Source organism: Trachurus japonicus, chromosome 12 (genome assembly GCF_045865225.1).
Source record: "Trachurus japonicus isolate A0001 chromosome 12, Traja_1.0".
Lineage (NCBI taxonomy): Eukaryota > Metazoa > Chordata > Actinopteri > Carangiformes > Carangidae > Trachurus > Trachurus japonicus.
In genome coordinates, this window is record NC_140918.1 from 21,738,347 (window position 1) to 21,766,193 (window position 27,847).

At 42.0% G+C, this 27,847-nt stretch overlaps 1 protein-coding gene across 2 annotated transcripts in view; it reads left to right on the forward strand.

Moving 5' to 3' along the window:
* The window catches only part of cntfr (ciliary neurotrophic factor receptor), a 256,798-nt gene that overhangs the window by 26,884 nt on the left and 202,067 nt on the right, over positions 1 to 27,847 (forward strand). For both annotated transcript variants that reach the window (XM_085793841.1, XM_085793840.1), the window contains exon 2: positions 14,923 to 14,963. The gene's annotated coding sequence lies outside the window, so the exon portion shown is untranslated. The remainder of the gene's footprint in view (positions 1 to 14,922; positions 14,964 to 27,847) is intronic.

A 27,847-nucleotide genomic window follows, 5' to 3' on the forward strand; every position in this document is an offset into this window, starting at 1 on the left:
GAATGCATGACTGTTGCAGTCAAAATACAGAACCCTTTATTAATATAATACAGACTAAAAAAATTATCAACTTGATTATATATAAAGATTTTTGCACATGAGAATAATCATCAATCTAAATGCTATCTAATAAATATCTGTTCTCAAAATGAATTCATGACATCAGACAGTAGGGCTACTGCTTTGCAAGTCAGTTGTCCTGCAACACGGTGGCATGGGGGGACTGTGCTCTATCAGAGGTGTGGCTTCAGATCATAACAACAGGTTGAGAGCCAGAGGACTTCTCTCTGTCTGTGTTAACTGAGGCAGTGAAACACACCTGCATTAGTGGCCTTGACTTTATGAAGTTGATCACTTTGATGCTGTCGTTTAAAATCTCATGTAACACCAACCTGAATTCATAAAGTTTCCTCATGAAGCAGTCACCGACATGACGTGCATGTTTTGTGTTGAGATGCCTCTGGAGATGAGCCAGCTTCATGCCACTGTTTGCTAACTTCTCTCCACAGAAGAAAAAAGAAAAAAAAAACACGATAGCTCGAGTGGGTTGCAACTCGTGGACGTGAATCCCTTCATCACAAATTCTTCTGAATACTGTCGGGATTTTACCGGCGCTGGTTTCGCCTTTTTTCTTTTTTTTTTTTTTAAAATCACTTATCCCTCCGTGTTTCAGCAGCGCTGCTGCTACACATCAACCGCGACTCCGTTGTTTGATTGACAGGCGATGCCGGCAAATGCTAGCCTGGCTCTCGCCAGACCCTTGTAGTTCCGCAAAGCTCCACCAGAGGCGCTACGCTCAGCTTCACACAAGGGTCTGGACTCGAGGCCAATGCAAACTTCTTCCCCGGAGCAAAAAATAATGAACCAATCAGGATCGCCGGGCGGGACTTTCTGAGGTGTGACGTAGCGCTGAAGCGACTGTTTGAGTCAAACTACAATGGCGGCTCGCAGTGAGGAGTCGTGCGTTGGCATTGATTCTGCTATTTCAACTGTTTTGTCGAATCTATCGAATATTAATTCTTTGAAAGATGAACAGAGAACGATGTGAGTGGCTGAAGTAGCACGTCATTCAAGATAACGGACAAGTGGTTTATCCAATCACATACAAGATTTTTTTACAAGGCCCCGCCTTCTGAAATGAATCGCCTATGGAGCAGTCCTAGACCCTTGTGTGGAGCTCAGCGTAGCTTTGCGGAACTACAAGGGTCTGGCGAGAGCCAGGCTAGGCAAATGCCAGGTTGGGTTAAACCATCTGGTGTGGGGGAGACTCTGTTTTTTTTTTTAGGATAATTAATTAAGTAAAAAAAAAAGCCCAAGTACTTCCACACAACCGACACGGCGCCTCTTTTTGGTATAAGTTCCTCTGTGTCTGTGACATTTTCTCCTTACATGTTATTCACCGCTTAACCCAGGCATGCAGCTTGTTTGGTACAACTGCAAAACAATCCCCCTCTCAAACAATGTCCCGCGGCGCGACGTTCCGCCGCTCTGTGTTCCCAATGTTTTGTACGCTATACACTCACCGGTATTGGGGTATATGAAAAATTCATATCATAAAAAAAAGACTTTAACTGTACTTGCAAGGTCAAGGAGCCTTCCTAATTATTGTTTAATTACCAAAAGGCAAAGCCTGGTGACATTTTAACCTTTTGTTGTGTGATGGAAAAATCTGTGGAGTAAGGTTAAGGTTTAGGTGTAGAGTAGAGCAGAGAAGGTGGTAAACTTTATTGTCCCAGAGGGAAATTTGTCTTGGGTGCAGTGCAAGAACAAAGTTGAAAACAAATAAAGCTATCATAGCTTATTAGCCATGCCGCACCAACCACACAAACAGAAGACAGTACAAAAAAAAAAAAAAAAAAAAATTGTGAATCCGAAGCTCTTTAGTATCCGTTACTCATACACTATCAGCTCCAGCTAGCGTCCATTTAACGGTGGGATGCATTTGTATTCACGTAGGCATTTGAGCCTTGGCAGAAAGAAAGAGATATTTGCATGCACAGAAAACTACTGATAAACAACACATCATAAAAGTTCACAAATTCTGTGTTTTTCATCACGTACGGATTCATAACACATCTCCTCAAGGTTGCAAGTTATCTCATGTAAAATCAAAATAAGCTTTGAATGTATTGTTAACATCACAACCATGCAGGGAGCTAGCATGATTTGGTTGCTTTGACCAAAATAGATATGTCATAGGTTCATCAATATTACTTACTATTTTAGAAACATATTGCGAATGAATGTGAATATACATAGGCCTGCATTTTCTTCCTTGCTCACATATTCCTCTTCCACTCTGCCTCATGTTTGTCTAATTCCTAGACAATATAAAGGAACCACGTCTATGCACTGTATGTGTGAATTGCTTCTCTTCATATGCTCTCTATCCGTCTCTGTTTGTCTGTGTGTTGCCTCTCTATCTCTCCCTCTCTCCTTCATACCCTCCTGTCTGTCTTATCACTCTCTCATGGGTCTATATGAAATATTCTGACTGGGCTCCTACAGTGAACACATAATTAGAAACCACTGAACCGTGACTCCAACACAGGATTTTTTTTCTCTCCTATCTGTTTAGGGTAGGTGGATTTGAGGAGGTGGGGGGGTTGGGGGAGTGTGGGCTGTAAAACATCTTCATGGTCAGAATACTATACGCTGGCCCGAAATGGCGGTGTCCTACAATACATTTAGACAGATAAGAGGAGCGGGTGAGGAAGAAATAGATAAATGGATTGATTGATGGGGGAGAAGGGAGCGGGGAGGATGGGAGGCGTCGGCGGTGAGATGGAAAGAGAGAATTATGGCTCGTCTCCATTAGCTCTGCTTTTTCCATAGCTGGTGTGAACACTGGTAGGGTTCACTGTTTGGTTTTCATCTTCATTAATTAGCCAGATTGTAAAAATTGGACTTGAGAGAATACAGGTAAAGAAAAAAAAAGAAAAAAGCATGCGGCAGCTGGCAACAATAACAACACAACTGTTAAAAATTATACTCATATTTCTAACACGGAGCTAGCTGTGATAATCCAATCCAATCCAATCCAATTTATTTATAGAGCACATTTAAAAACAACCAAGTTGACCAAAGTGCTTTACACAGAAAACAGTGAACAAAATCAACATTCAGTAAAAAAGCACAACAGATAAAAACAGCAAAACCAATAAATAATAAGACCATAGTTGCTAAAATATTAGGATTTCAGACTGTGTTAAAAGCCAGGGAGTAAAAGATAAAAGATAATGATAATTCTGCCATGACAGACACCTCTGGCCAAGTGGCTCTGAGCCTGAAGCACCAACACATCACTGTGCTGTAGACCTGAAGTGAAAGTGATGGAGACTGAAATGAGAGGAAACTAACTCATGATGCCATAGTGACATCTAATGCTCAACCTTGGGTTCAAGTATGAAATGAAAGAACATTTTATGATGTCATTGCAACACTACTGACTCAACTTAGTCATCTTACTGTGGCCATTTATAGCTGCACCATGAAATCACAGTGCTATACCTTCATCTTATATTAGTCCTGTGCTGTATTACAATGTCATGACATTAGCCACAGAGAGCATCTTTACTTTTCCTACTTTGTCCTTTACTGCTCTCTGTGATGTGACAGTGTAATTCTCCTGGTCTGTGTGTGTGTGTGTGTGTGTGTGTGTGTGTGTGTGTGTGTGTGTGTGTGTGTGTGTGTGTGTGTGTGAGTACTCCTGTAATATGTGGCCATGGTGTGACTTTTACCTGACTTTGTCCCTGTGCAGCTTTATTATGTTGTGGTGGTGTGACTAGCTAGTTATGGTGTGTGCTGACGGCTTATTAGGCGTATTAGAAAAGGACAGAGGGGCCTTTGGGACAGTTTTCATCACCACATGTCCTTGGACCACGCAAACATTCACACATTGTCACACATGATGCTACACACACACACACACACACACACACACACACACACACAAACAGAAACTCATACACATTTTTACACACACATATAGACATGTGCAGTCACATTCTCTCTCACACACACCTCACATATTCAGTGCAGCCTATTTTTTTATGAGTCCTCGCTTTTGGCTATAGCAGGAAATGAATGTCCAGCAGCTAAGGCTGTTAATTAACATTTATGGCTGTAGATGACCGACCGGCTCTCGCAGCCTTCATGTCAAAGCAACCGGGATATAAAAATCCAATCTCTTTCCCCGACTCCCCACTAAAGTAACGATGGTGTGTGATGATGCTGATTTGCTTCATAATATGAAACTAAATGGAACTGATCCCCTTTGGGTATTTGTTATATGTTTGGTATTTATCTCTCCCGTTGGACAGTATACATCTGTGGGTATGTTTGCGAAGCGATTAGAATGGTTTGCAGAGATATCCCATACGGTGTGGCTTATGGGATTTCTCTGTTTGTATGTTCAGTTGATTCCCGTGTTCCTGTCCATCAAGATTCACAGGCCTCAAAATTTACAGTACAGAAAAAAAGCAGCACATAATTCCTCAGCAGCGTTATGTAATATAAAACCCTCCCTCTCTGTCATCAGCTGGATTCTCACTTTTTTTTTTTATTCTTTCACAATGGTCTTCTTCTCTGATGTCCTGATGTTTCATTTATCACTGTCTCTCAGCCCAGTTTCATCTCATGATGGTCTAAGTATACACTTCAGCGACCCCCTGCAGCCCAGCCGGCCCGCCTCCATGAAACACTGCTTACACACAATACAAGCCCTGATGAGAGACCGAGCAACTAAGACTTTAAAATCTGGCCAGAGACTTCAGAACCCCACAGCTTGATCGATGCTTGTTGCCACGACGTCTGAACTCAGATTCAGAAAGACACACAGAGCCTCGGCTTGCCCATATGTAGTGCAAGAATACATGCTTGCACAATAACACAACTATGACATTCTGGACGGAGGAGTTGAAGCACAAATGAGAAACGAAAACATGAATCTGATGAATATAAAAAACCCTACGTTGGTTAAATCCTCATGTTCTTGCTTTTTCTTTTTTACAAAAGCCAAAAATGAATTTCAACCTCATGCATGAGGATTTCTTAATTTGCTTGGTACTGAGCACTCAAACCAAACTTTTAGCCATTTCTGCCATGTTTCAGCTCTGCTCCACCTCTGCCCAAAGTTCGGCACCCCTGTTGCACAGACACATCTAAGCACAAAACAACACACAACTAACCAGCCACAGTTAAATAAACCATCTGTGTCAATTCCAATCACATCCCCAAACACCTGTCTGCCAATCTTCCAACAACGCTTTGTCCGCGTCTGCTTTTCCGCAGCCAACGGAGACTGTGTGTGTGACTGTGTGTGTGTTTGAGTTCTTATGTCCATTTGTATGTGCGTGTGTGTGTGTGTTAGCAGTCTGACGGCCACAGATAAGGTGGCAGTTATCTTATCGTGCTGAGCCAACCTACCCTAAACCCTCACAAACCTCAGGTGTCACAGCGTGCTGGCTTTTCCCCAAGCATCCCCTCATTTTCATGTCAATTTCACACCATTTTGCTCCCTCAGTCTCCCTCCCCTCCGTCTCCATCCCTCGGTTTTGCTCCCTCCCTCCATTTGATCGGCAGTTAAGCCCATTTTGGTCCAGTTTTCCCTCTTTGTTCTCCCTTCATCTCTCTCTCTTCCTCCCCCTGCCCCCTTTTTGATCTTTCTTGGTATGCATCCACTTGGCCTTGCGATCAATCTCCCCCATCTTTGGCTAACTTTGACAGTGTATGCCATCCTGCTTAGTCCCACTTGGCTTGTGATTTTCCTTTTTTTCCCACATATTTCTTGCTTTCTGGCTCTTCCCATTTTTATCACTTGTCTTCTCCTTATCGCTGACTCCTCTCTCGGTCGTATGGTCCAGAGGAGGCGACAGTTCACTTTGACGTTGGCACACCACCTTCCACTTTATGATCCTCTCCCGGCACACCTTCATCCAGCTATTTATTCACATCCTGGCAGAAATGACAGCGTTTTTATCAATCTGCCAGTCATTTTGCCTCTTTTTTTTTCTCCGAACTACCTCCTCTCCATCTCTGTATCTCTTCTTTCTCCTCTATTGCCTAGGGATGCTGTCACTCTTCAGTCACCCTTCAGCCTGCCAAGCTGAAGTGTGGAGTGCGCTGTGCTCTGTATTTAATTTCAGCTGGGTAGTGATTTACATCTCCCAGCTGTTAACCTTCAAGAACAAGCTCTTGAACTATACATTTTAGATCTGGGGCCCTATTTTAATCGTGGAAGGACAAAGAGCGGTGGGTCTTTGGTGTGTGGGGGATCACCGAGTGCACCTTGCTATTTTGGGTCATGGTTGTGTAGCCTTGCAAAGTGCTAAAATGCAGGGTGAAGGTGAATAGAAACTGCAGGGTGTGTTGATTAATGAGTGTGCTCTTTGCTTGTCACATTGTGGCTCACATCTCTCTGAAACAGCTGTGCCAATCACAGTGACGCGTGATGACAGCAGCCCGCCAAATGAGGTTTTGACTTCTTTGGGAAATGATTGTGTTGTCTGGAGCGACACAATGGGAACGTACAGCGTCGCAAATCTGCAGCTAGAGGGAGATCGTCAGTTTAAATACTTGTATCTCAGGTTGTACCCTCACTTCATAATCCATTTCATGAATAAAACATGAGAGGGCACTTCTGCTAAAAACAAAGTTGGAGTGGAGCTGTTGTAATCTGAAATCTCAAAGGCAACAGAATACAGCGTCATACCTGGCCATGCTGATGTGTGTGTGTGGGTTTTGTGGTCGTGATTTAATCAAACAGACATGCCTCTGAGATATATATTCTCAGAGCAAAAATCCAAGACACGTTTTCCACCGAAATACCAACATGTTGCACCTTTTGAACCTGTCCCCCGCTCCCCCCTTCCCCCTGGGCTCTGCATGCCACAATATCACTTTGACAGAACAGAACGAACCTCAAGGTCAGGAAAATACAAAACGGTCAGAGCACTGCTAGTGCTTGATCTTTGTGCTGCTACAAAACAGGGCCCCTTTAATTATAATGACGCACAGTGGCATTTGTCTGAACTCAAGAACATTATTTTAAGGGTTTATTCAAGGTTTCTGGAACAATTGTTGGGTTTTTAAAGCCTTGGAGCATTATCTTTTGTTTTTGTTGATGTGCTATCAAAGTTAAGCACTCCTCAGTCTAATAGATGGTTAAAAGGCTAATCTAATCACCTGTCCATCTATCCTCACCACGCCATAGTGTGCAAAGTGTCACTAATTGTTTTTTTTTCTTTCATTTATCGTGAATTCCTGGAAATCACCTCGTGAAAATTTGAACTCCCATTAACTCCTTCCCATTCCCTTTCTTCTCATTAACTTTCATTTGAAAGCAAACAACCTCAGTCAGTCTCCCACCTTGCTCTATCTCCCACACTCAAAGCGGAACATTTAGCCCTCCCCGTACACCTCCTTTCATCCTCTGTCTTCATCTCCCTCCAAGTATGAGCATCTTCGTCAAACTGTCAGCTGCCCTCCCTTTTTCATCTATTAAATAAAGCCTTTCAATTCATTTTGCCTTATATCACTCCTCCCTTTCCTCCCCCTGCCCTTGTATTCCCATCTTCCCAAGGCAAGTCAGACAGTTGTTATCAAACCACCAGAGGAGAGAACGCAATCTAAAATTTTCTTTTCCCCACCCACTGATTTTTTCTTTCTTTTTTTTTACTTCTTTATTCCCTCTTTTCTTCCTTCCTCCCTCCCTCCCTCCTGCTTTGACTGCCTTTACATCTACTGGTCTAGAGGTGGATGCAGTCATGAGAGGAGTGAGAATCTGCTGAACATCCCTCTGGGGTTTTACTGTCTTCCCTTTGTCCTTGTCACTGGCTCTGTTTTTTTTCTTTCTCACTCTTAACTTCTCTTCAGCTTTTAAGATGAACTTTTTTCCCCCTTCTATAATCACCTAGGTCATTTTCCTGTTTTCAGGAAAACAAAAATGTATTCTAGGCTTTCAACATTTTCGCAAAAAATACATAGGCCTATATGTAGAAAATCTAAATCCCACATCCTGAACATATAATCAATAATCATAACACATATGGTACTAATCAAAACAAGTCAATGATAACCTTATTTTACATTATCAGCAGTAAATCTCTCTTAAAATCAGGGCCTGTCCCGTCACACAGTCTTATGCTGCCTGTTTTTGCTGCTCTCTGCCTGGACATCATCTTCCTTCACTCATTACTGGATGAATTAGTATTAGGATCCTTCCTCTGAACTGACAGTAAACATATCAAATGCACAATATAGAGGGAACAATCTATAAAACCACCTCTAATGGCAACCTTCAAAATATTTACCATCAACTGACAATGACACGCTCCAGTGACAATAGGCAGAATCGTGCATTTTCCAGCCTCAGCGTTGTTAACCTTTTCTGGCTCATTGTCAGCGCTGCCTGGAGAAGCACGGGGAGACACAGGAACTTGAGTGTTGGGGAGTTGTAGCATCTGTTTAGAGCTCAACAATTTACACCACACATACTTTACCCTGCTACAAATACATTGTTGGTCCACTTTCAAGCTTCACTGATATGAAAATAGTAAATCAAAACATACTGCGCAAGACATCTTTCTCTATCTCTCTTAATGTATTCCTGAAAGGCGCTGTAACTTCTGAATAACAACAATAACAATTGTTATTTCATTCTCAAACTTACTGCTGATTTTTATGAAGGTGCTTATGAACGGCTGTGTTCATGCTGAGCGTTAATGCTTAGAAAAAAAAGTGTTAAAGTAATTTCCTAATGCACATGTCCAGTTTCCACACACATATGCATAGCATATAATGCTGCAATATCAACTTATCTCTAATACAACAGTAAGAGGGGAGTAAATGACAGCTTGATAAGCATATTTTGGCTGTAGATAGTCAATGAATAAACAACGCCCAAAAATGTTGTGGGAAATGCTCATGTCCATGAGAGAAGGCAAGAAAAGATGAACACACACCCTCAGTATCAATCTCTTTATGGAACAGAACGCTGCTCTGAGATCAGATATAAGGAGAGATAACTGCTTCCACTACGGTATTGTTGTAAATGATGTCTATTTTTAGCCTATACTGGGCAAGCACCACTTGCCTTCTTGCTCTGACAGTACACTACTGGTTACAGGGTGAATTGTAACCTTGAATGCTCCCAAGGAATAAGCAGTGGTATTTTTTAGCTTCCTGGTCTGGCTTTTTTTAAATTTTATTTTACACAATGTATGATTCTTCTTCCTGTAAATTCTTTGTGGGGAGAAACTACCTGTGTGGCCTGTCTGTCTGACTTAGTTTCACAGTGTATCTCAGTACACGACCTATAGTCAACCCTGACAATCCTATACAAAAGATTGATATTCAAAGATGATTTTTTAAATATAATTTTGTCCTGATGCAAACTTGAGGTCTGATTGTGTGAATGTCACTCTTGTAAAGAAATGTCACAGAGCTCACTGTCTTTAGTCTCTCTATTTCTAACCAATAGAAATTTCTATTTACCTAACACTCATACATTTAATTCACATGTTTATGGAAGTATGTGTAAATAAATCAAGTGTAGTGACTGCAGCCTGTGTCAGACAGGTGATTGGTTGAAGCCTTGACCAATTATTGACCCTTTCTTGCTGACCTCTATAACAGAGGGTCACACTCTGTAAAGCCTAATGGTTCTTTGTGTCTCTGTATGTGATATGACAGTGATTATGTAATAAAAAAGGAAGGGATAATATGAACATTAGATGTAGATGGTGTTTTTTTCTAGTTCTAGGCTTTTAGATTTTAGTTCCACCCTGTAATCTTGCAACAATAAATAAATAAAGCCAGTGTGATGTGTAAAGCAACGTGTCACTGAGTTTAATTAACGATAACAGAATTAAGATTAATAATATAATGACTTTTGGTGGGCAAAGCTCAGCCTGTAAGAAACATGCAATTAGGTTTTCTCACTGTGTCGCTGCTCTATATGTAGAACACATTGTTCCTTGGCTCTGAATGTTGAGTAGTGCCGACGGATGTTTTTACAGATGGAGTTAAAGCACAAACACTAATGTCTGTTAATCCTGCACTGTGCTTATTATTATTTCTCAGATTATATTATTTCTATGTGTCATTTAGACCTCTAACTGCTCTCTCCTTATAACCAGGGTGAGGTCCGTACATTCATGGAAACACAGTCGATTTCATCTTTTAAATTTCTCCCTGCTGGTTATTTCATGTTGGACGACTTAATTAGAGCCAAGTCAGTGGCTGTGAATGTTCCACCAACGGAAGCAAGGCAAACCTTTAAATGTATGCAGAGCACATGTAGGCCATGAACATAAAATCCACAGTTTATATATTCACTTATTGGTGCATTTACACAAGAAACACAAGTGTGACAAGCTGCATTCTAACCGCTTGGCTGGTTACATTAAAACACATACACACTCATACATATGTATAACCTAACACCTTTTTTTCCTTCTCTTTCTGTCTGGCTGCTCTCGACCAAACCAGCTCTGTCCACATCTCACCCCTACTGTTTTCAATATATTACAGTGTAACAGAGGCAGAGAGACCCCCACCCATCACATTAGCAAAAGCAGAGAGGACGAGATCCAAGATAAAGCATCTGCTGCAGTGATGTCAGATGACAGTTATGAAGCAGATTATGAGGCTTATAGTCTGAACTCTGTGCCTCCGGTTTGCTCTCTTGACTTCTGACATCTTAACTGTGCAATCCTCATCCTGTGTAATATTTTCTTAACCATTTTTTCATTGCCGTGTCTTTCTTATTAAAGACAGAAATGTGACATTCAAACTAAACTTGCGCTTGAAAACACAAGAATCATTATGTTTATCATTAGACCTCCTCTCCTCCATTAGCTTCACACTGCGCCTGACGCATTCGTTTCTGAAACTTTCTCTCACTCACTTGTTTTGGTTGATGTATTATCTAACATCATGGCAGGTCGACCTGTTTTCGGTGGGTTTACCACCCCATGCTTCCCACCAGCACTACCACTATGCCCATAGTTAAATTCTCTGTCTCTCCATGCTCTTTTAGCCTTCATCTTCTTAACCTGATCCCCTTGCTAGCTAATAATAGCCCCAGCTTTCACAGATCAGGCAGGGAAACAGAGCAGAAGGGGAGAATTGGGGGACTGTTGGCTGGATTTACGTTTGGGTTTTGTGCAATGTGCAGTTCACTGGCTCCATGGGTCTCCTTCTAGCCCATTGATTTATAGTAGTTACTCTGCTAGGGCAACCTTTTAATTCACTGCCTTTATTTTTAGTTTCTATTTGCACAAGGTGATGTTTTTACAGCTTGCTCACCTTTGGCTGCCCTTGGTTTTTTTTTTTTTTAGAAATAAAAAGCTACATGCATGTTTGTCAGATGTATTTTATGGCAGGTATTTCTGTCAACATAACCTTTAATCTGGACACATGGTGTTTTGTGTGACAGGACAAGAAGACAACTGGAAGACGTTATGTTATAGGAATATGAGGAGTACAATTTGACCTCATTCCTTAAAGCCTATGTTGGTACACAGGAGATAGACAAACAGAAACAGAGAAATAAATGCAATCCAAGCTTTTGGCTGCTGGTTGCTGTGAATCCCCCCTCCTTCCCTCCTTCTCTCTCCCTCTCTCTTTCTCTCCTGTAATCCCTTATCCCTGCAACAAACTCACAATGCAGCGAAGACATCTGTTTGTAAAGTGCATTATATATGTATGGCCAGTAGACATGGCAAACAGCCACATCTCTGTCACTTACTGGGTAACTCTTGATAACAACAACAGTCGGTAATTAAAGTTGAAAGAAATCTCCTGATTAGCATTTAGTTTCCGTGCATGCGCTTCTGCTTAAAGAAGTAATCCACTGTTTGTCACAACACCCATTAATAGTATTCCTTTGCATTGCAAATAATAATAGAAAAAGACCCTCCAGGTTTTTGTCAGCTTTAGCATTCATTGGTTCAAGATCAAAACTGAGAAAAACATGACGTGACGTGATTCAACCCGTCAGCCAGAATTTCAAATCATTTTCTTCCTCGTCTTGTTTTTCTAAGAAGGAATATGGACACAGACCAACTTCCTGTGCAACCACAAAAGTTTACATTTTACTACCGTTGTCTGGCTCACGCAATGCATTCGTAATCCTGACTGCAAGCGAAAATGATTTGTTTTCCCATCTCCTCCCTTGCGTGTCCCCTGAATCAGGATGTACAGCCATGACTTTAAGATTTTAGCAGGCCTTCGTGTTGCCCGCTGAAGAGAAAGTCCACTCTCCATGCTGTGACGCTCCAGTACTGTGATTGAGTATTATAAAAAATGTAATGATACATATGGAGTTTGGATTTCTGTGTCTGTGGAATTGGGGTGATCTTCTGTTATGGGGGTGTTGAAAAGACACATGCTGAGTGTGTAATTATCTCAGAGAGTCTTCTCTCACTGTTCGCAGTCACATCTCATCTATTTTAATCCTTCTCTCTGTAGTAGCGTCTGTATATTTAGCTCTTCCTCTTATTCTCCTTTGGTCTTTCTTTCTTGCATAATCATGCTTCCACTCTCCACATAAATAAGTTTAGCCTGGTCTGCTAATACCATCAAGCTTCCTATCTGGAACTGCTCAGCGGCCAGCCTGTGAGATTTGTTTTTGCTGATTTGCCCGATTTTGTTTTGGGTTATTTTGACTATTTCTCTCTTTTTTTTTTTTTTTTTTTTTTCTCGGTGTTGTTGTTATTTGTGTGTTCTTCTTAGCTAGTGTGAAATCCTGTTGTGTCATCTGGAGACGTCAAGAACTGCTGAGTTGGAAATGTACAGCTGGTGTCAAGGTCTGGAAGAAGGAGGAAATGGGAGGAAAAAGTTTAGCTGTGTGTGTGTGTGGAGAGGCAGAGAGAGAGAAAGTGAGGAAGACTAAGATGAAGAGAGGCAGATACAGCAGTAAGATGACGGGGGACAGTGAGAGATGGAGAGGAAGTGTGTACTTGTCTAGAAGGGGATATTTCACATGTTAGTGCGCTCGGCAATGTTGCAGAACATTCTCCTTCTCTCTCTCTCTCTCTCTCTCTCTCTCTCTCTCTCTCTCTCTCTCTCTCTCTCTTTCTCTCTCCTCATCCTGATGGATCTAGAGGAACCAAGGTGTGCTGCTTAGACTCTACATACAAGCAGCAATGAAACAGAAAACAAGCAAAATGTCCAAATCTGTCACACTGTAGAAAATGGGACATTCAGGGACATGATATTGGAAAACTATGTCTTTTGAAAACTTGTTTGCTCTCTGCAACTCGTGCCTTTTTTCATATCTACCAAAGTGCACAAGAGAATCCCGGCCAAAAGAGGATTACTACAATTGATTGCAGTGATTACAGCAGGAGTGAAAAGATGAGGCCACAACGTGTTTTCCTCTCATCTATATTAAGCAGCACTCCTTCCACTCTCTCTGGCTTTAATGTTCTTGCCTACAGCAGTCTGCTGGAGAACTGATCATCACCTTTAAGCCTGGCACTTAATCGTCTTCTCCTCGGCTCGCAACAATGTAGGGCTGGCAGACGAATATATACTCGTACAAATTCATTCAGCGGTTCTTATTTTGAAAGGCAGCACCAAACTAGGAAGTTTGTGTAGAATCAAGATTTTTAGATTTTTAGTTGGTCTGTGAAGTTAAGAGGGAAACATGAGTGACACATCACTAACAGTTTACTGTGACAGTGAGGTAATGCTTCAGAGAACCAGTGTATTTGCAGTGGATTCTGATTGGCTCACATTAGCTCAGTTTCTGCTTTTTAATGTAAACATTTTGGGAGTACACAGGGATCTGAAAGCCCTATAGACTATACTTAGTTCACCTCATTGTAACTGGTTGTAAGTCTGATGCTGTCCCGTTAAGATTTAATTCCTTTTTAGTGCTAAATTGACTCAATTACACTTCACATTTAAATTTTTAATTAAATTTGGCTCTTGGCTTTCGAAGCTCAAAAGTCCAATTTCAGGGCTCGACCTATTTTATTCTATTAAGCCTATATCCATTCTCTTCTATTTTCCTCTCTTCTCCAGTAGCCTAATGGCATTTTTTTTCTTTCTTTTTTTTGTAGCTTTCATATTCAGCACTAGACCACTTCATCAGGAGCGTGACGTGGCTGTGGTAACAGCCGTTATACAGCGCAGCTGATTTTTGCGTGGCACGTTAAGTTACCATGAAGTGGAGCTAGTGTGGCTTTGTGTGTGAGAGCGTGTGTACGTGCGAGTGTGTGTATGAGAGTGTGTAGCAGACAGTGTGAGAAGCGTGTAATAGGCTCACCTGTCCCTGGCTGCAGACTGATGGGCAGGTGGAGAGAATGGAAACCAGATGGAGGGAGCGATGGAGGAAGGGGAGAAATGGATGCACGGAGTAGATAAGACTGCACTGAACTCCCCGCGGGCTGGATGCACATTTAGACTTTTCACATGCTGTTTGAATACTGCCTGATTAAATACACACCATTAAGGAATTAGAAAAAGCAAGAGATAGACAGTGTAGAAATACTGCGGGGAGGATGGACAGCAGGGGAGAGCTGAAGAAGAAGTGAACTGATGCAAACGCATCCATGTTGCTCCTTGATTCAACCTTTAAGTAGCATAATGTACTAAATGTTTTGCAGTTTGTTGCCATTTCCATCAGACACCATATGTTTGGAGTCCAGCAAAATCTATAAAAGCTATAGATGCAATACTATATCCTGTATTTTTGCAGGACGTTAACCCTTTCAACAAGACACAGAGAGACAGATGCTTTCCTCAATATCAGCAGAGATGAGCTTTCTTTAGGGGTCGTGACTAAATGTTCCAGATGTGTGGCGATCATGTGGATACTCTCAGCCTGAATCGTTATATATCTAATCATTTTGACTGATTAATGAATCTTTTTCCCAGATCAGTTGAATAACTCTTGGTTATTTTTAACAGGGTGAAGAGGAGGATCGTGCTGACGTTTCGTCCTGTCCAAGGTGAGTTTTCTTTTTTTTTTGGAATATATAGTAGGTGTCTTTGCTTTTGGCTTGAACCCACTACAACTCAATTGTTCCCCCCCCCTTTGTATCAATTTTTAATCTAGTTGAATTTAGACTTTATTTGGTGCTTGTGCTGACTAAGTTTCATGAGCCAGGGGCGCGTGAAGCTCATTCCATTCTACTTATAAATAGACAAAAAGTGTGTTGCTCCTGCTTTTTTTTTTCCCTGCTCAACCATATCAGCAAGCGAGTCTACATCATCTTGTAAATTTGCTCTAGCATCACGTGAAATTTCCCCATCACCACTTTCAAGACGATTGCTCCGGCGCTGAGCGCTCTGTATGAAATCGAATCAACAATGGGAGCCACATGTGTGAAAAGCCCCAGAAATACTGTGAATCTGTTTGGCATATGTGAGAACAAGGCAGTCTGACGATGGGAATAAAGGGCTCTTCCTTCAGCGCTAAGATTCATGAACTGCTTTACGTTTTTGCTTTTGATTCCGAGAACATTGTTGGAAATTTGTAGGCTGTCAGGATTCAGTGAGGCCGACTGCAGCAGCTGTCCGATCTGCATGTGGAGAAACCTCTGGCCTGCCAGTATGGTGGTCTCTGCTTCTCTGTCAGTAGCATGTCTCGGGCTGTATCTGGTTGCCGTGGTGACATGCGTGTGTCAGCAGTGGGATGTGTGATGTGTGTTTGTGTGTGTGTGGCGGCGGGCGTTGAAAGGACTCTATGGAGGCGGATAGAGTTCCTCTGTCCAGAAATGCCACCGACAAACACACACACACACACACACACACACACACACACACACACACACACACACATGTTGACACTCAGACATGGAAACTTCGGAAATGTGGCCATACAGACGTTACACACCGTCACACAGGCTCACACGCGCAGGCATGCACGTAAACACGCACTCGTAGAGGAAATACGCAGACAGAGTGGACACACACGTAGACAGATATCCAGATTCCACGCAGGTCACTGCCATGCATTCATACTGACAGCTCAGGACTATAAGGTTACATACAGGGAAGTCCATGCCTGCCGCACTGCTTTGAAAACTAATAGTATGTGTACACACTTTTATTCACTCACCGCAACCTGAAGCTAAAGTTTAATGCCACTCATTCAAACTTAAAAATAAAAATCCGCTTCCGAACCTGACAGATTTATTTTTGCGCATGAATGATGGATGATGTTTGCATACAGAATTACTGTAGCAAATGCAAATTGTTGCTCAGTCAGCAACTGTAGCAGAGGAGCTGAGGGTTCAGGGCCTTGCTCCAGGGGCAGCTCCACTGCCCTGAGGGAGGAGAGTTATTCATTAAGTTTTTTTCACCGTGCCGGTCCGGGGATTTGAACCCAGGACGCAAACTGATTCTGTTTAACTGCTGAGTTCAAGTTCAGAACTCCATTCCCCGCCCCATCGGGACGGTTTGGCTCGCAGCAAGGCGTGTGTTATGTTGCATAATCGCGGTAAACAAAGAGCAGAGATTCAGGCGCGCAAGACACATTAAATGAATTGGAAAGACGGAAGACTCGGGGGACGGAGACTCAGGAGACCAGCGGGTCTGTCACTCTGTTGCAGGTAAAGCTGGAAAGAAATCATTTCTAAAGCCATGATATATAATCCCCTGTGCGCACATTTATTATGAAGCTGCTGGCTCTTAATTATACAGCTGCAGAGCAAATGCATTTATTTATCTAATAGTTTTGAGCTCTGTATAATTGAAACTGAGTTTAGTGATTGGATGGAAGAGGTCAGGGTGACTAATTTAACCCCCATACTTATCTGAAGTCAAAAAGGCCTCTGTAAAGCCGTGTATGTGAGATGGTCTATGAAGATGAGAACTTTTCCTTCCCCCTCTTTCACCCTCTCTCTGTCTCTCTCTCTCTCTCTTTCTGATGACTACTAATGCTCCCACAGGCATGCAGGTCAGCAAACTGCTTTGTAGACGCCGCCGTGTCATCTACACTGCTACGAGCGCATGCATCTCCTGCCTGTCGTCAGTAATGTGAGAGAGGGTTTTTTGATCCCTCTAGGTCGCCTTGTCGCCAGAATCACCTCCTTCCAAACACACACACGCGCACACACACGTGGTTATTTAAGATCAGATCAGCATTGATTTGTCCACAGTCTGCTCTGTGCTGGTGAATGATTTATTTAGCAAATTCACCTTTAGTCTTTACAGCTGTGATAGCCCTTTTCTTTTTTTCCATACGTGTACATGTGTTTGTGTCAGTCACTCTTGCCTTTATAGTTTCCTTCATGTTGTGTGTGCTCGCGTGTGTGTGTTAGTAGCCTGTCCTGTCCTAATAGATTCCAGATTATCTGAAAGCATATCTCAGTTCATATGGGGGTGTGTTTTTCCTCACTTTTTGAAATATAATATTCTCAGTTTGTGCCTAAAATAGTAAACAAATTCATTAATCATCAAATCATCAACTCTGTTACCTTTTCTCTTTTATATATTTCTGTAACATAACCCACTTTGAGAAAGAATGACAGGTAATGGAGGTGCAGTACAGTGGGAGAGTAGGAAAATTATTTTATAATTGCTCTGATTTTATCTGAGTGATTGTAAACAAGTGAAATAATTAGGTCTTTCAGTCTTGTATGTCATTATAGAAATATGTAGTACAAATTCAATTAGTGATGATGGATTAAAAGAATGAACTTTCAAAAGTGCAGCTTTTAGCATTATTTGCTTTCCCATTTCTGGTTATATCTTATAAAGCTCCAGAGGTAAGATATTACTTCCAGACTGAGGCCAGGCAACGATGTTCATGGGCTATCACTGGTTACCATCTCTGTTCTAGCATTGCTGACATGGGAGTGATAAGGCAAGAAATAATACAACACCAGCGTTGTTCTGACTTTGCAGACAAGGCATCATCTCTCTCCCTCTCTCACATGATTCTGCGCTTTGTTGACAGTCCAAATGTAGCCTATTGCACATTGACAAGACAATATTAAGATCAGCGCAGGCTGCCATCTCTATGACCTAGAATTGCTGACAAGGGAGTGATAAGCCAAGGAATTGTATTAACCCAGCCATGTCCTGCCCATGCTGACAACAAGTTATTTCCTAGCCTTGCTGCTGCTGCTGCTGTTAGACAGCTCTGAGGACGTTGGAGGCTAACGCTACTCAGCGCAGTACGTCGGCTCTGTAAGACACCGTTGCTGACAAGCCCGGGGTCCTGTGGTTGTAAGCCCTATTGACCAGGGCACGGTAAGGCGAGGAACAGAATTAAAGTCAGCTATATCGTCTATACATGTTGACAAGGCACAAGTGAGCGCTGCGCCCGGCCTGCCCGGCCTCGTGCTGCTGACAAGACACTGGATTCTTGGTGACAAGCTGCTTGCTATTCCACACCCATGTTAGCGTGGCTAAGGTCACGTTGACATCTGCAGTCTGGGGAAACTTGAGCCTATCTTTCCAGCAAACATTGTGAGTGTGTACATGTGTGTGCCCATTGATAGGGATTAGCAAAGATGTGTGAGGCCGACTCCCTGGGATGGCCCTGGTTGCTGTTGGAGGTCAACGCATGTGTGCTCTTATGTCCATGAATGTTTGGGTGTTTGTGTGTGTGTGTGTGTGTGTGCATATTTGCCAGGCGGTGGGGGGTTAGGCCTGGATTGCAATGACAATGGTGAGGAATTTAAATGAGAGAAAAAAGGGGATCAGGGACGTTTGCAAGGAGGATGGAAGAGGCTTTGGCACCATTGTTATTCTTCCTCTTTGTCATTCTGCCTCTCACTATCTCTTTATTACAAATCCCTCGCTCTCCGTCTCTCTCTTTTCTGTTACATTTCTCACCGAATCACTCTGTCTGCCTCTCTTGATTTTATCCCAACTTATCCCTATCTCTGTTTTCTCTGTGTGTGTCTTTCCCGCCTTGTTAATACATCTCCCCGTCTCACTCTCAGGAATCATAAGCAAGTCACCCTGTGCCAAATTGTCCCAGTCTGGATTTTTACCCACAATTCTCAGTCAGGTCCTGGCCTGTGATCAACCGGAAAATCTTTAATTAATTTCCTTCATATCGCATACTAACTATAAAGTGGAAGCAGCAACAAAGAAACACATGTGGTGGTGATTTTCAGAGGAATCCAGATGTTAATGAACTATGGATGGAGCTGGACAAGCTCACGGTTTAAAGGAGTAGTTCGCAATCGCATATCTATAAACTGTTAGACCACAACTGTGCATAGTGCATAGCATTCTGAACATTGTTGTACTGCACATTTGATTTTCTTGTACAAGCACATACATATATATATCTCTATCTTTTCTTTTTTTTCTTATTGGTTTGTATGCATTTCATTCTATTCTATTTTATTTTTTATGTATCCATCCATCTGGTTGCCTAGTTTTGGTGTCATCTCTGCCAGAACGTGCGCTCACACATGTAGCTCTGTTTGTTTTTTACACTAAATAAATCTAAGGAAAAGGCGTCAGAAATGTGGGACAGGTTTCCTTTTCCCAGTTCCTATTTTAACATCAGTCATTCAGTGTTACCTTACTCCCTGGAGTACTATATGTTTTGTTTTTCTGACTGCCTGTGGGTCGCTGCCTCTTCTTCTGTCTGTCTCTCTGTCACTCGTCCTGTCTCTTGTGTTATCACCACAGCAGTCTGTGGTCAAATGTAGCCCAGTTGCTAATATAACCACTTTCAAAACAGACTCATTGATTTCACCCCACCACCACCACCACCGCCCCGACCCCCGATCTCCCCTATCTGTGTCTTTCTGTCTCTCACACACATCCACACGCATATACACTTTCTCTACCCATCTCCGTTTGTCCGCCCCCTCCCTCCACACAGCCTCTCTCCCTCCCCTTCCACCCCCTTTTTTGCTCTGTAGCGGCTCTAATTGCGATCAATTAGGAAACTTCAGAAGGTTGAAATAGGAGCTGTGACAAGGGACATCCGCTGAGCTGGCAGGGGGAGAGAGAAATAGGAAAAGAGAGAGGGGAAGGGAGACATGAGGGGAAGGGAAACCGGTGTCATAGGACTGGAGAGTGGCTAGGAGGGGCAGGAGGGAGAAGTCCAACATGGTGTCGAGAGATGAGCTAATGGTAATAGGGTGATTGATGTGGCCACAGCGGCTGAGAATCACATTGTGTAGTTCATGCCAGGTATTGATCCCTCAGACCTCCTGTTAGCTTTGGGGCTCAGTGGAAGGGCCATGGCACTAAACTGCCACGGTCAGAGGTTGTATTCCCACCTGAACCTGAAGTGCAGCTCCTCTGCTGAACGGTGCTGTAAACAGTATGTAGCTGGACATAGAGAGGCGCTCACAGACAAAATAATTCAGGAGACAGATGCACGATAAGATGAACACTGAATCGTTTTTGTGCATATGAATTGATTAGATTTATTCTCTAATTTATCTCACTAATTCTGCTCAGTGCACCTTTGCTCAGTGTCTCCGGGTGGCAACAAGATGCAACTGTGAAATTTGAATTTCTAAAATTTCTCATGAATAGTTTATCAGGTTTAACAGGTCTGTGATGCTGTTGCGACTGAAGAGCAACAGCAGCACATGTGAAAAATAAAACATCTATTTTTACATGTTGAGCTGGAGGCATTTTGGTGACAGCTGTTTTGTTTCAGTCAGACAACAGAGGCCCAGGCAAAGATTCAGGCAGACACATTTTACTTTACATATAAACATAAATTAATTTATATTTACATTATGATTCCCCTTGTTTTGTTTTGGTTGTTTTTTGCCTCTGTATCCATCACATCTTTCTTCCTCCCTTGGACAAGTAAAATCTATCTCATGAATAACATAAACTGTAGTTTAGCAGCTCCTCAAAACTACTAACAATGAATAATGAAAGACATGTGAGGTAAAGAAATATAAGTGAAGTATAATGACGAGTGCTCTTTGTACAGATAGTAAATCATTTATATAAAATCAGTTAATATCAAAATATGCATCCATGCAGAATTTCATTTCATTTCTTTATTTATTGAATTGGGACAGTGCACATTCATCAACACTGACGCATTAAGCATCAGTGTAAATGTGCCGGACTTAACTGCTAACAACTGCTAAATTTCAGCTGCAGTCCCAAGGCAGGTTTCTAAAAAACATAACACAGAAGACTTTAAAACCTTGTGATGGTGGACAATTACGGGTGGGGGTGGGGTTAATCCCAGTCTATCACAGCCGACATATAGAGACCAATAATGCATTTGTGCTCACACTCACACACATATGAGCACTTAAAGTCTCCAAACAGTGTGTGTTTTTAGACTGTGGGAGGAAGCTGGAGGACCCAGAGAGAATCCACGCAGACACAGGGAGAACATGCAAGCTCCACATGGATTGGCTTCAGCTCTGGGGATCGAATCCAGAACCTTTTTGCTACAAGGCCATCATGCTAACCGCTGCATCACTGTGCCTCATACAAAACACCAACACAAGAACTGAGTTTGTCTACCCCTGTGAAACTCATGCAACTCTGCCACTGAGTGACATCAGCCTGGTCTTGTGTCATGCGCTTCATCGCACCAACTTATTCTCTATATATATCTGACGTGTGGAGAAATGAAGTTTCTTTGGCAGCTATCTGCAGAAACTACAGTCCTAGTGAATGTAATGATGATACATGCATTGCATCAAATAGAGACCCAAGCTGGAATATTCTCCATTTATTCACATTTTCAATTTGTTTACATAATATTTTACAGACTGGCTCTTAAACACAACACATTCTCCAAGACAGCTTTGCTGGAACCGTCTTTTACAGAAAAACAAGAAACTTCTTCCAATTAGAGTCAAGTATTCCCTCCCCCGGAAGGCAAAGATTATATATAGTATTATTACCCGGAAATTTCCCTTTACACAGACGTGGAGCATGCTGGTTGCCTTCAGCTTTCTGAGGCAACAGCTGAAGAGTGTTTCAACTGTAGCAACATTCATGTTATTTCATGCTGAGCTTAATGTGCAGATAAAAAATAAGCTGGTTGTAAATAAATATAATGGTAATTTTCGTACAGTTCCAGTTAGAGATGTGTATGTGTGTGTGTGTGTGTGTGTGTGTGTGTGTGTGTACACGTGTGTAAGTGGCCCTGGGTTTGTTAAATGTTTCTGTTCTTGATACATATACTCCAAGCTGAGAGCCTCTGGTCTCATGTTTAGCTGCTTTTGCCTTGGGGCATACAAACCCTTTTATCTTGTCACCCTAATGCATGTATGTGTGCGCATGTGTGTGTGTAAGAGAGAGAGAGAGAGAAAGAGAGAGGGAGAGGAGGAGAGAGAGATAGCAAGAGAAGGAGATGGGAGGATCAATACTAAGCCGTCAGGAGGTCTGCTACTCCCAGAGAGAGAGAGGGAACAGGACACCCATCAGAGAGTGGAGAGGGAGAAAAATAATAGAGAGGGAAGAGAGAGAGAGAGACAAAGAGAAAGGAGTAAGGTGGAGGAGAACAAGGTAGAAAGAAAAGGGAGCGGGGGAAAAGAGTAGGGGGAGAGATGAATGGACGGTGGAAAAGTAACAGGGAAGAGAAATAGATGGGGATGGGAAAGGAGAGTAGATGATAAATGAACAGATAGAAGGGACAGGAAGAACAGGGAGGAAAAGAATAATGCAGATGAAAAACTGAACAAAATGAAAAGAGGTGAGGTGAGGAAGAGGGCAAGTACAGTGAGACGACATGAACCTGGAGTGAAACAAGTTGTAAAAGGCGGAGGAGTCGTGAATTTCCTTCTTTTTTTTTCTTTTAAACATTATGATCCAATATTAAAGTGCACTAAAGCACACTGTGCTGAAATAGTAGGCAGACTACACAGTGTAATTCAAAACAATACAACACTGACAACAGCCCTGAAAATGATCAATACTACAGAGACGTCAGATTATGAGTCACCGTTGTAGAAAAGCCACTGTGTGGTATTAAATAGGTGCATCTCCTATTGTATCCAACCCTGCTTACTACTGTTTAAACTCATTTCACTTTCTTTTAAATTAACTAAATCGCATTTTAAGTTTCCGGTTCCTCCATTATTTATTCGTAAAACATCACAAAAGAGCCTGTGTGATCTCCAAAAGAAGTTCAAGTGTCTTTGAGCAGGATGATAAACTTCTACCTGCTCCTCAAACGAGACTTTAAACCCTTTGAATGTTAAATCAAAGAGTGAAGCCGTCTCATAACTGTGAGATCTCTGGTTTGATCGGACAAATGTGTCCATCAATGATGTCAGGTGTCCCGTCAAAATAAGGCGCCGCCGTTGTGCAGCGCGGCAGCTTAAACGCCTCAGATGTAAATGCCAACCAGCGCTTCTTTGTGTCTCCTGCCTCTCCTGTGCAGTGTCTGCCACAGCATGAATAAATCTGCTGCACAGTGGATGTTTTCCTTTTCCCAGCATGCCTCACAGTGACCAGCGAGTCCGTGCACTTTTACAGAGAGTGCGACTCCGGTGGGAGTTAAACCTGGAACTCTGGCAGTGCTTTTACCACACCACGGCTCCTGATGATGGAAACAACAACAACAACAAAAAAAACTATACTAAGTGTATTTATAACATTCATTTTGATGTATAATTCAGCGAACATAAACATGAAATGAGGAGAGAAGCGAAACTGTATCCCACAAGATCTAAAAGCTTCGACTTGACACCCATAATGAATATTTAAACCCTGATGACCTTACCCTGTGCATGTATGTAAATGATTTATTGTTCTGCCTCCCACATGTCTATTTTTATAACTTTTGTCTTTTTCTTTCATCCTTGTCTCACCTCATTTTTTTTCATCTTCTTCTCTTTCTTCTTCTGACACATTTTTTTTCATGTTGCTGGCTTGCTACTTTTAAAATCCCTAACTAAGACAGATGGCAGTGAGGTGTAAGGCTGAGAGCTGCAGAAGAAGAATAGCTGCTGCAGAAAAAGTCAAACTAAGGGAAAGGGAAAAGAAAGAGCCAACGAACAAATCATGAAATCATCTGTGAATTATCTGTGAATATCATCTACTGTAATTATCTCTCCGCAGTGTATTTCAGCCCCTGATGATTAAGTTTCTTAATGGGCTCTGGGAATAGTATTATTTAATGTAGGGGAATAAGATTGGGAATAATACCCCATTATTATTAAACGCATTCGAGATGAAGAATTTCAGTTGTGAGTTTCGTTATACTTGGGCCAATAATGACCCAGGTTCCTTAATGAAAGAAATGACTGTGAGGCATAACACAGTTTTTCACAATGAAGCAAAAGGATGTAATGAAACGTCTCTTCCCTATTAATGCTTTATCTGCTTTGTAACATGTCAGGAGAAGGAGGAGGCTTTGGTTCTTTAATACAGAGCTTCGCTTAATGATTTTCTGATGTTAATCACTGCAGGAGACTCAAGTTGAAGATAAAGAGTAAAAATATCATATTATTCTTAATATGGTGGAAGAGCAGAAGAGGCATTAAACTTGTATTGTAATGGAAGTGTATGGGTTTAAACGTGAGGCTGGTGTTGATACAGACAGTGACGTGATACGTGGGGAACGTTGACCCGCTCAGATGGATTAGTATTTGAGTGAAGGTGATGATGTTTACAATGTGACGTAATAACATCAAACCATCAGAATTCCTTTTGATATTCAAACTGTCAAGTATCCCAAGCTGCTATCAAATATTGGCTGACATTTATAATTTAATGCTTTTATTGTTTGATCTGGCAGTTCCTGATTTAAATCATAACTTTTTTGAACTATTTTATTTATTCATTTATGATTTGACTCATTGTAAATAAATACTGTAGGCTATGTGCATGTATATAAAAAAAGCCCATCCCTATGTCTGACAAAAAAAAAAAAAGTCTGAATCAAATAAAGTGTTAGTGGTACGGAAAATTGGAACATGTTTTAAAGTGTTAAATAATAATGATGATGATGATAATAACATAAGAATTAAATTAGGTAATGTATTTAATGCTTCAGAATAAAATCCACCACCAAAAAAAACTAAAAAGAATACATAAATAAAACCCACAATAAAAAAAGAAAAGCGTGTATTCTCACAAATTAACCCCTGACACTAAACTGCAACCAGCGCAACGGATCCCTAACAATCCACTTTCCCCGACCAGGTTATCTAATATTAGACAGATTGGGTGATGAGGAGCAGCAGCCTCATTTATAACAGAATATGGCTTTGCAACCTGCATCTCTGTCTGTCTCAAGGTTAGGGCTCACAGGGGAGGAGAGGGATCAGGTTACACTAATGCATCATGGCTGCTGGAGGACACACATGCACACGCCCCGTCACACACTGTCTCACCCTATCTCTCTCTCTCTCACACACACACACACACACACACACACACACACACCCTTGTGAGCTGATACCCTTGTACAGGTCTGAGGCACGGCCGTGGCCTTGTGTTATTGTGCCCTTGCAACCTGCGAGCAGTCTGATGTCTGTCTCTGGGCGAATCTCTTGTCTTCAAAAATAAACTGAAACCATGTACAATCGCTAAAGGCTGAGGTTAGAAAGTGGCAGAGCAGTAAATTTCAATTTAATCTTGGTGTTAGGAGATATCCAGCATCAAATTGTGACAAAATTGATTGATGGCAGGGAGGTTAATTTGAGGAACTTGATTGTTTTTCACAGTATTCAGAGATATTATAAGCACAGCATGCTGATATTTAGAGCTTTAAGTTTGCCTTTGAACCCATTCTGCACACACAAAAAACTCATTAGCATGTTTTTTCATAAGGCAAGACCAAGAAAATGTAAACACAGGCACATGCACACAGGGCGAAGTTTAAAGCGCATAAATACTTAGCCCTTACTGCAGTGGTCTGTGTTTAAGTCCAACCTGTGGCCCTCTGCTATACATCATCCACCCTCTCTCTCTCTCTGACTTTGCTGTTCTCCATCTCCCTGTACTTTCAGAGCAAAGGCAAGAAATCTGCCAAAAAGTAACTCATTAAAAAAAGAAATCCATCTCTACACCTTTAATCCCGGTGTTATCCATCTGTAACCACACTGCTGAATCTCTCAGTGATTCTATATTTTGTCTGCACTGGTGATAAACGCCCATCACAAATTTCTAGACCCCAATAGAATAAAGCCCAAAATTAGAAATAAATAGATAGGTTGACGAAAGTAAAATATCCTCACAGTTTAGGGGCTGGAACTGGAGAACATTCGTATTTCTGCTCTACTAATGACTTCAGGTAATGCCTGTAGTGATTGCTGAACCTCCAGTATGAGCTAGGACCAACTATTGGACTTTCCACTGATTATTTCCTATAACTGTGTTGCTCATTTGACCCAAAATGACTGTATCCTGTATGCCAATGACTCAAGGCTATTTATTTGAAGAGCACATTAAAAAAAAAAAAAAAAAAGCCTCACAGAGAAGCATTTATGAACCAGGATGCCTCTATCTGCAATATGCATATAAGCTGTACTTTCTTTTTACCTGCAGTTTGGCACAACAACACTTAGTTTGAATCTTTCAGTCTGACTTCATACACACAAAGTAATGGCATCATTTTGAAGCAGCGAACTGAGAATTAGCAACACTCTCAAGCCAAACAACAGCTAATTGGGATGGGAGGAGGCTGAGAGGCGCTGATGTGTCATTATTGAGGCCTTTCTCAAGTTTACCTGCTGATGCTGCGTTCCTTCCCTCTAATAATGTATTCATCCTGCTCCATCCTCTGCCCCGGTGTTTGTCACAATGTGCAGAGATTGCAGCTGCTCATCAGATCATCCAAAACCATCATCAGTTCATTCTAACAGCCAGTAGAAGCCTGAAGTCTCCATCCGTGCATCCATCACCCATCATCCCATTTAGCCATCTTTCCATTAGCGCTGAAATGGTTAGTCAATTAACACAATTGTTGATTCAGTATCTTTGCATTTCGGACTGTTAGTCAGACCAAAACAATATGAAGACGTCCCCCCGGACTCGGGGAAATTGTTGTGGGGACTTTTCACCATTTGACATCCTGTAGCTAAATGAGTAATTGATTAATATGAAAATAATGACCCCATCATCCATCCATCTGTTTTACATATCCGCTCTCTCTCCGCTCCCCAGCGTCCTGTGAGAGCTGCAGCCTATTCCCACAAAAAGCGGGAGGTAAAAGGCAAAGAAGCGCTGTGTGGAGTCTATATCGCAGACAAACACTTTCACACTCACATCCAGCAGATAGAAAACCTATGGACATTCGCACTGACAGAGATAAAGCCCCCCCACCCCCCTGTACAGATTAGATTCACTTCCACGGCCCTGCAAGAAACTACAGATTGAAATTTCCATGGGGAGACTGACCGTTGACCTCTAATATTAAGAAAAGACCAGAGTGCAGGGGGGTCATTTTCACTCTGAATGACATTCTGTCCCTCACACACATACACAAACATGCACATATATATGCACTCTCTCTCTCTCTTTCTCTCTTAAACACACGCACTCTCTCTCTCCCTCCTCGGTGTAGTGAGAGGGCCTTATTGTGTGAGCCAGAGGAAATGCAGACACAGCAGAGGACAGGCCATCCATTGATCCGAGTATAGACTCCTCTCCTTCTCAGTCTCTCTTCTCCTTTCTCTCTAGTTGCTATCCCACACTGTCTTTTTTTTCTTTCTCTTCCTCAACCCCTTGCTTTGTTTTATCTGCACTCCTCTCTCCTACATATCGTTTTGTCTCCCTGTGATCTACCACCCCCTCTTTCTCTACATTATCCTTCTCTGGGCCATTTCTGCTACTCCTCTCCCTCTGCCTGTTTCTATCTGGTAGCTCTGCTCTCTCCCACTCTCCTCTCCTTTCTGGCACAACATCTCTCTCTATTATCTCTATCTGCCAAAAATCATCCATGCTTTCTCTTTGTCTTTGCCGGTTCCCTTCA